The sequence below is a fragment of the Microtus oregoni genome, unplaced genomic scaffold, assembly GCF_018167655.1.
Source record: "Microtus oregoni isolate MIOR12 unplaced genomic scaffold, Mior012 000061F_ref0000440, whole genome shotgun sequence".
In the NCBI taxonomy this organism is placed as follows: domain Eukaryota; kingdom Metazoa; phylum Chordata; class Mammalia; order Rodentia; family Cricetidae; genus Microtus; species Microtus oregoni.
The window spans coordinates 8,765,742-8,775,443 of record NW_024543871.1 but is presented as its reverse complement, the minus strand read 5'-3'; the positions used below and the strand labels follow the sequence as shown (position 1 = coordinate 8,775,443).

At 36.8% G+C, this 9,702-nt stretch overlaps 1 pseudogene; it reads left to right on the top strand.

Moving 5' to 3' along the window:
• The first annotated feature begins 833 nt into the window (after window positions 1–833).
• Window positions 834–1,629, top strand: LOC121439448 (annotated as a pseudogene).
• Window positions 1,630–9,702: the final 8,073 nt, after the last annotated feature.

The following is a 9,702-nucleotide window of genomic DNA, read 5'->3' as shown; positions in this document are numbered from 1 at the left end:
TAGACAAAGAGAAAGAAGAAAAGTCTTGTGAGAAAGGGATAACAATGTCAAGCCTATAGCAGCAAATGAAGTCATCTGCTGTATTTGGATCCTACAGTGGTATATAGAAGGTTAGTTTTTATAAAGAACAGAGTAGTATGGGGAGAAAGAGATTTGCACTGGGGTCTACACATGTAGGCTATTTTTCCCAGACATGTTAAGGTCCTTACAATGGGAAACATCTGGAAGGTTCTGCACAAGGAGATAATTACTAACACAGCTACTCTTAGAAGTTTAGAAAATTCCTCACCTATACTAAACTCTCACTGTAAGCTAAGCACAGAGTAGGACTTCTCGTGTAAAAACTTTTGTTTTGTCTTCTCAAACATCTTAGTGAGGCATTATTATTTGTATTATTGTTACTGAATATAAATAAATAAGATATTAAAAAGGCTAGTAAATTGTCAAAAAGCACACAGCTATTCTGTGAGGAGGCCAGGACTAAAACTCAGGCAAAATGTTGAGCATAATGGCAAGTGCCTGTGGTCCTCAATGCTTGGGAAGCTGAGGTAGGAGGATTCCTGAAGCCTATGTGGTCAAAACCAGCCTGAGTAACACAGTGAGATCCTGTCACATCAAACAAATGAACAGCAATAATAACTACATTAAACTCCAAGCAACATGATACTCAATTCAGATCCTTTTAATCTAGGCAATGGTTGTTTAAAAAATTATAATATGAACCATATAAGAACTGGGTTTTCTGGTAGCCATTAAAAAAAGAAGAAGAAAAACTGGAATGATCTAAAATAATTTTGTGTAACATTTTAATTTGCTTTTTGGCTCTCGGAACGATGGTGATCAGCATGAACAAATGCCTAACCAAAGGATGCAAGAAGCGAGCCAAGAAGAAAGTGGTTGGTCCTTTCTCTACAAAAGAATGACATAATGTGAAAGCTTCAGGTTTGTTCCAGATTACAAACATTGGAAAAGCACTTGTCACAGGGAATCATGAAACCAAAATTGCAGCAAGGGTCATGTGTTTGAAGTGAGCCTTGCTCAAGAGAATGATGAAGCTGCATTTAGAAAAGTCCAGCTAATTACTCAGGGTGTTCAGGAAAAGGTGCCTGGCCAAATTCAATGACATGGATCTTACCAGGACAAAATGCTTTTTCATGGTTAAGAAAAATGATAGTCCATGATTGAAGCTCATACTGTTGTCAAGACAACTGATGACTCTTTTCTTCATCTGCTCTGTTTGTTTTATATAAAATAAAAACCCTCAACAACCAGAATAAACAAGATGTCCTATGTGCAACATCAACAGTTGGGTCAGATACAACAGAAAATGAGGGAAATCATGGCCTGAGAAGTTTGGGCAAAGGGCTGGAAAGAAATGGTTAATAAATTGATTCTATACAATCTGTTGTATGTCTCAGGGAAACAAAGAAAAGATTTGCAAATCATTTATCCTCTTCATGAGGTCTTCCTTAGAAAATTAAAAATGTGAAGATACCCACATTTGAATTGGGAAAACTCATGGAGCTTCATGATGCAGGTGGTAGTTGTGGAAAAGCTGCCAGTGATGAGGCAGGTGCTGAAGCTGAAAGAACTGACAGACCTGTACCACCAGTCCTGGAATCAGGTTAAAATCCACATTTTTTTTCTATAGTGAAAAATGAACAGTCTAGTTTGTGGAAAAAAAAGTTTTAAGTTAATCCCATGTACCCCAAATATTTCAACCTATATTTAATATAAAATTATGAAGTATTTCACACTTCTTTCATGCAAACTTTTTGAAATATGGTATTTAACATTCCTGTTGAGAATACAACCTTCCAATATTCAACTCAAACTGAGCTAGTCTATTGCATTGAACTAAGAGGGTTCATTTCTGTGCTTTTAGGAGAATTTAGCCCAGGGTACTAAGTAGCCATGCAAATAAAATGTCTATTCTTGTTTTTAGGTGCTTTGTAATCACAGATGGATCAAATAGCTCAATTTCAGATCATAATTTTCTCCTCTTAAATTTATTCTAAAGTCTCCCTTTCATCTTGCTGCGATATTAAGTAATGATTGTACCTCCAATTTTAAACTGCCAAATTGCTCATTTCTATGATTCTAAATGAAAGGTTGCCACTTCAAATTCCACACTCTGTAAGGGTCACAATCCATCAGGTATCTAATAAATTTTCTTTTCTGAATTTGTATGCCTTCAGAGTGTTGAATATTATACAGAACAAAATGATTTGCTTGTCTGTAGAGAAATCCTAGCAACTCCAGCTTGTAATACTCATGGGAATAGCATCAAACGTGAACAATGGAGTTTCTTTAAGGAAGAATAATCTTACTTTTGGTCATTTACAAACTGACATAGTCCCTCAGTTAAACATGTATCTAAGTATATTCTGAAAGGTGAATTGATTCTTGTTTATTTATTTTTTAAATTTTATTTTTAAGAATTTCATACACGTATACAGTGTATTAAGATCATATCTACCCTCCTTATGCCCACTCCATCTCCTGGACTTTCTCAACATGTGACAACCAGTACAGTAGCAGCATGGCTGGTTTGTGGCTGAATTTATTTTTGTTTTTCCTGTTCGTTTTGTGTTGCTGGCAATTGAACCTAGGGCCTCTTATATAACATAGCTACATTCCCTGTCCAGAAAGAAGCTGTGTAAAATTTAACAGTCTTTCCCAACACCTACCCCATCACCACAACTAACTTCATTATGTAAATTTACACCTTATTATAAATCTTTTCGGAACATTTATGGTTTTAACTGTGTTTTCCTTCAATGATTATTTTTGTACACAAAACATTGTATGAATATGTAATTACTGCCTCTTACAATGTTTTATTCTTAACTCTATTATAAACTTTTTTATTTAAATTTATCTTAAAGGATAAATAAAAGATTATTTATATAAATGGGGTATTACGTGATGTTTTGGGACATATATGCTCTGTTTAATGTTCAAATTAATCCAGGTCAAGAATACCCATCTATATCCTCAATTATTAATCATCCCTTTATGATGCAAACATCCAAAATTCTTTCCTGTAGCTTTGGAACATACATCATATTGACATCATTTATAGACACAGTCTACCTGGGAAAAGGGTCTCTGAGAATGTTTGTGAAGGAGTGCCATAATTCTGTTAACTGGTGTAGTAAGATATGACTATGTGGGTGGCATCACTTCATTACCTGGGGTTGGAGATTTGATTCTGTTGGTGAAAGAGAGAGGGGGACTGAGCTCTAGCATGCATGCATAGATCACTCTGTGTTTCTGATATGGATGCAATTTGATCAGCGCTCTCAAGCTGCTGTTGCTGTGAATTCCCCATCACGATGGGCTATCACCTGGAACTGTGAGCTAAAATTAACCTGGTCTCTCTGTAAGTTGCTTTCAGCAGACTATTTTGTCGCATCAAAAGTAAAACAACACTAGGACAGAAATAATGTTAAGTGTAGTGCGCAGTCTTGAAATAACAGGAGAGACTTGTGTGTTGGAACATTGCACTTAGGGTTAAAGAATAGTTTTGTTCCATAAATGTTAAACTAAGAAGTTTATAACACAATTGTGAGGACAACCACAATGCAATAATATACAACATAATGTGATATTTTAAAATGAATGAAACAAAGTTAAGGTAGTGATAGTGTGTGTAGTTTCATGTGACATTAATTATGATGAATTATGTTGATGAATTAATTATGGTGAAAATTTAAACTTACTGATTATCAAATCTGATTGGACACAAGTAGAAAGATTTTTTTTTTCAGACAGGGTTTCTCTGTGTATTTCTGGCTGTCCTGGAACTCACTCTGTAGACCAGGCTGGCCTTGAGCTCACAGAGATTCACCTGCCTCTGCCTCCCAAGTGCTAGAGTTAAAAGACATGTGCCACTACCACCCTGCTTAAAAAGACATTTTTAATAGAAAAGAGATTGTGCTCTCCCTTGAGATCCTGTGTGTTCTCACTACTTGAAGAATTATAAAATCAACAAGCAAAACGCTGTCAACTCTACTTAAGGCAATAAACAAATTAAAGATCTCTTAATTTTAGTCCTTGACTATAATAAAAAATGTTGCCCTCTGGAAGGTAAAAGCTTAGAGAGCTTTTCAGAATTACTTATGTCACAGTCAGTCGGTATAAGGTTGGATAAGCGGTGACATCATTTGTGATCATCTTATTCACGGAGGTGCAAACAGATTATGAAATTGTTTCAATTCTCTACTTCCTTTCTCTACACGCATGCTTTGTGGAGAAGTGACTCATCAGGGAAAAGCTTTCCTTCTCCACAGCATGCTCTCGGTTCTCCCAGAGGGCAAACTTGAGTGCTCAAGCACACATTAAACCACCGCCCCAATCACATTTGCTGATGTTTTCTTGGCTAAGGCAAGGCACAGAGCCAACTAACAAGTTCATTTAGGAGAGGGCTACAGAAAGCAATACTTCAGGGAGATGTGATTCTTTAGGGAAAATTATTTAGCAACCTACCGGGGCCGCAAGTCTATTTGGTAAAAGTCGTAGATGATACTGTGTGGTTTGAAGAATGCAGAAAAAAAATATTCTCTGCAGCTCAAGAAGCCATTATCAGCATTTTATTCTATTGGAGTAAGCCTACAGTTTGTTGCTGGAGTTAATTTCAGAACCACCGTTCTATTATTTTCAAGGCAAATAAATAAATACCTGGCTTCTTATAGAGGAATTAAACCAAATCAGTTCACAGCTGATTTCTATGTGCATAGTTGAGTAGCATTATCTGCGTTGTGTATTTTATGTCTAGCAGTGACGGCTTAGCTTGTGGAAGGCAAAACTAGTAGGAGTTGAACTCCAGTTACTGACGAGGGAAATTCCAGGGAGAAGGAAACTTATTGAGGTGTTTAGGTTTCTTTATTTAGTCCTACATGAGTTTCTTTTCTCATATTGAATATGGGATTTTTATCAATGACTGTTTTGTCTTGTAGTCTTTCTGTAAAACCCAAGAAGCAGAGTCTCTCTCTCCTCTCAATATATATAACTTTTCTTTTTCATCCTCCCCATTTAGAAAGCAAAAACAGCAGAAAAGCAGCAAACAAACAAAACCCCCACAAAACAAAAATCAAAACAGGCAAAAAAGCAATAAGACAAAAACATTTCAAACAAAGCCAAATGAAACCAAAAGTCCAGAAAAATACCCTTAAGTTTGTTTTGTGCTGGCCAACTATTCTTGGGTGTGGGGCCTGCTTTGGAGTGTGGCTGATAGAACCCAGGGTGACTCTAGTGGAGAAAGCTGATTTTTCTCTTTGTCAGCAGGTATTGATTACAAATAGCTTCTTGATTAGAGTTGACACTTTGTGTTCACTTCCCCGTCTCAGTGTCGTGATGCCATTTGGCTTGAACTTGTCCAGGTCTTGTGTGAGCTGCCACTGTCTCTTTGAGTTCACATGTGCATCAGTCCTGTTGTGTACGGGAGATACTGTTTCCTTGGGGTCATCCATCACCGCTGGCTCTGATTCTCTTTCCACTTTCTCTTTCTCATATAAACCTGAGCTTCAGGTAAGAGCTTTGTTGAAGACATCCCATTTAGGACTGAGTGCTCCAAAGTCTCTCACTCTTTGCACATTGTCCGGTTGTGGGTCTCCGTGTTACCTTCCATTCGCTGCAAGAAGAAGCTTCTCCGATGTGAGTTGGGCACTGATGTATGGCTATAGTAGTACATCTTTAGGAGTCATTTTATTACTATGTTCTTTAACAGAATAACAGTACTAGGTTGTTTCCTGGGCCTGTGACCTATCTCGACTCAGGTTCGTGGCCATTTCAGCAATTTTTTTCTCATATCTAACCTTAAGAAAGTTACTTGTTAGTCTGAACTGTTTCAGGTAAGAACCACCATGCTCATCAGAACAAGTCCTTTTTGGTGTGCATGCAGCTTAGTCTTTCTTGAGGACAGCTAATATTATGGATTAGCACATAACTTATTCATTTAAAAGATACACACTATTTCAAGGGCATATATATATATATATATATATATATATATATATATATATATATATATATATATGGGATACTCTCTGGTGATTAGGGAAAAGCAGTACCACACAACACTAAATGATAATCTTGCCTAACTTAACTCCATCTAAAGTTGAATAAAGGGATTTCCTCTGAGCTGCTTCTGACAGTGTTTCCTCTAAGGTATTGGAGCAGCATGCTTGCTAGCTTTCTTATCTTACTTTGTTAGCTGAGTGTTCAATATCTTGCACTTTCCTGCTCAGGGGAGAGAACTTGCTTGCCTTTCAAACTTCCTTCCAATCTTCTTTTCTGCTTGACAAAGGCAGGGGAAAAATAACAGGCCTCATTGTGACTTTGCAATGCTTAAGTTGGAAAGCAATTTACTCAAAGCACCTCTTCTCTTCTCCAGTAAAGCTTCCATTGGTACCCATAATTGTTATAAATGCTTACTTCAGTCAGATGCTTAAAATCATCCATTAACTACTCAAACAGGCACCCGGCTCCTTTTGAAACAGGTCTATTTTTTCAGGGCTACACCTCTTTTTATTTTTGGACATGGCTTTTGAAATTCATTTTAAAATGACTGTTTCCAAATGAGCAGGTATTGTTGAATGCACTGGAAGACGCAATTGTCTTCACAGGAAAAGCTGAGGACTTCATACATTTGCACAACTCAAATAACCTTGCAGATCACATATATGTACACTGAGCAGAGACATGACACTGATTTGATTCATATGCCTAGGCCTATAATTCCAACTCTGCCATCAATTATTAGTAAAATATTGCACATTTAATTTCACAATGGGCTTGGTTTTCTACAGAGTATCAAAAGCTTGGTGATGTGTTAGTTTCTTTCTAAAGTGGATGATGGGTAAATTCATTATGAACTGTGAACACACTGCACTTTCCTTGAAGCTGACTTGATTCAGTCTCCTGTCTGAGGTCATAAATATTTGGATAACATTTCCCACTAGTAACAGGAATCTAAATTTATTTGACGATACGCTACATGAATTTTATTTTAAGAAAATGAAAAGATTGGAGATGGTTCTTTACAACAGCATTTTTTTTTCAATTAGTACCCTAATCACTTCAGCCTTCTTGAAACAATCTGTGATCCTTTATGAGCTGATGTATTCTCCTGGGCGTTTCTTGTACATTTGATATGACTGGACCATTCACAACCCTAGTGATTCATGAAGAGACCTGATAGGTTAGCAAATTATTTAGAGTTGTATTTTTTGAAGCACCTGCAATTATTTTACCTTCTAGGAAAGTATTCTAAGTACAGGAACTTTAAATAAACCTTCACTAAAAGGAGACCTTTAAAACTGTTCTGAGAAGGGGAGTCCCAAACATGTAGCATAGTAGGAGACTGCTCTTTCGTTTCCCGGCTGCTCAGACCCAAATAATCACACAGAAACTATATTGATCACAACACTGTTTGGTCAATGATTCAGACATATATCTAGCTAACTTACATCTTGAATTAACTCATTGCTATTAATCTGTGTATTGCCACGAGGCTATGGCTTACTAGAGAAAGTTCTGACTGGCATCTTTCTCCTTCAGCCCTTACATGGTGTCTCCTTAACTCTGCCTACTCTCTTTCTATATCTCTGTTTGGATTTCCAGCCTTGTTTAGTTTTGCTAGGTCATTGACAGAAACAGGTTTATTCATCAACCAATAAAAGCAACAGATATGCAGAAGGACATTTAACATCAATGTAAACCACCTGGGGATCCTGATAAAATTCAGGCTCTGATTTTGTATATCTGGGTTTGGGCATGTGTTCCATTGAGTCCACAGACAAACCTTTCAGTAAAAGGCATTAAGAGATTAAAGAAATTGTATGTATGCTTTGTATCAATTATAATTCAGGTTGTCCATTATAAAGATACAGAGGCAGCATACCAGTTATGAATGACCTTGTGGAGGATCTCTTTCCAAGCGGCACATCAATAAGGTGGTGTGCTTCAGCTTTTAAATATTCACAACATGCCTTTTGTCTTGTTTCTTCCAAGTGTTTTGAGGTTTACTTAAGTAATTACTGTCACTATTAAATGGTGGCCCATAGTTCTGTCCTTTGTAAATCCTCTATGTTATCATTCAGGCCTTTGATTCATGTCTGCTCTTGGAAGTTGCCCTTATCAGGTTCTTCAGGTGGATTCTGTGCAGATTCAGAATTATTCTCAATGGCCCATCAGAATGTAGCCAACATCATTTCATCAAGAGTAGAAGCAGAAAGGGAAATTGACTGGGAGGAGAGATTTCTATCCCAGGGCCACTCACACTTAAATGGATAAGACAAAGCAGAAAAGGCACTTTCTTCCCAGATCTTCTTACAATGGGTATTGTCAGATTTTCAACGTCTTTGCCCATTGCAGAACTGTCTTCTTTATATAGAGAAGGAAATCTTAGCTTTCTCCAGTATTTGTTCCAAGGAATATTGCTATGGCAAAACATTGTGGAATCAACAACTTGTATTCTTCTCTATTTGTGACTCCATTTGGGAATTAAAATGTGGAGGATGCTTTAAGGGAAGAGAAGTTGACATGTTTTCTTAACTGTGCTAAAAAAAATCTCTAAATATATTACTAATATCACAAACCTATTTGGTGTATTTAAAGCATAATCAGTTATGCATGAATCTCAAATGAATGGCTATTTTTTTTCCTTTTAGTAAAGGGAAAAGTCATTTTCAGATTAAGAAGTGGTTCATTTTTTTTTAATGGAAATTCTTTTGGTTCTGCTCTGCAGAAATAAATCATTAAAGCTCTCTCTGTAACACTGCAAATATTTTGTACTTGTGCACTTTTAAAATAAAAGTTGAAATCATTTTAAGGTTGATCAATTAGTCTTCAGCAAGGTTAAGCACATTTGGGTATTAACATGCTATTGCATAATACAGTGAGCAGAAGAACAAAAAGTAATTGGCTAAGTTTAAAATGTTCATAGATTCTTTACTTGCAGGTGACCTTGAAGAAGCAATAATTTTTTTAACACACTAATTTTTCAGTCAAAGGAGCAAAGAAGTTAACAAAGTTCAAATTCTGACTAAGCCCAGATGAAGAGCAAAGAATCTGTTGTTCTATATCATTCATCACAGTAGCAGTTATAGTTGGGAGAAATTATACTAAAAAAAAAAAGACTCTTTGAAAACCATTTCTCGAAGACCGATATTATGCATTGTTGTTTTCTTCCTGGCATGAATAACACTTCCTTCTCATCTGGTGAAACAGAAAAAACAATTGTAGTAGGTAGCTTCTAATATGTCGCTCAAGTTGGTCTAACGTGAGTATCCACATGCAATAGGTTGCAGGATACTCCTCAATCTGCTGTCAGTGGCAGAGTAATGCATGGTTATGTGTAAGTACACACGCACACATGCATGCACATACACACATCCTCTGCAATGAGAACTTTCTGATTTTGCCAGGCTGTGCGACATCAGCACGTGTGCCTTACATGCTCAGAGGTAGCAAGGGTTCTCTGTGGGTTGTTTTGAAGTCTCTGAAGAATGACTTTAGTGCTGATGCTCTAGTTCCTTGCTTTGGGACACAAATATATCCTGTTATACATTTGCAGAAGAAAAAAAATAGTGCACAGTTTACCCAGGAGCAACCTTTTTTTGGTAATATCCTGGCTTCTTCAGGTGAGGTCAGCCACCTGCATGTTTGTGAATATCACAGAACAGAGAGGGAACATCA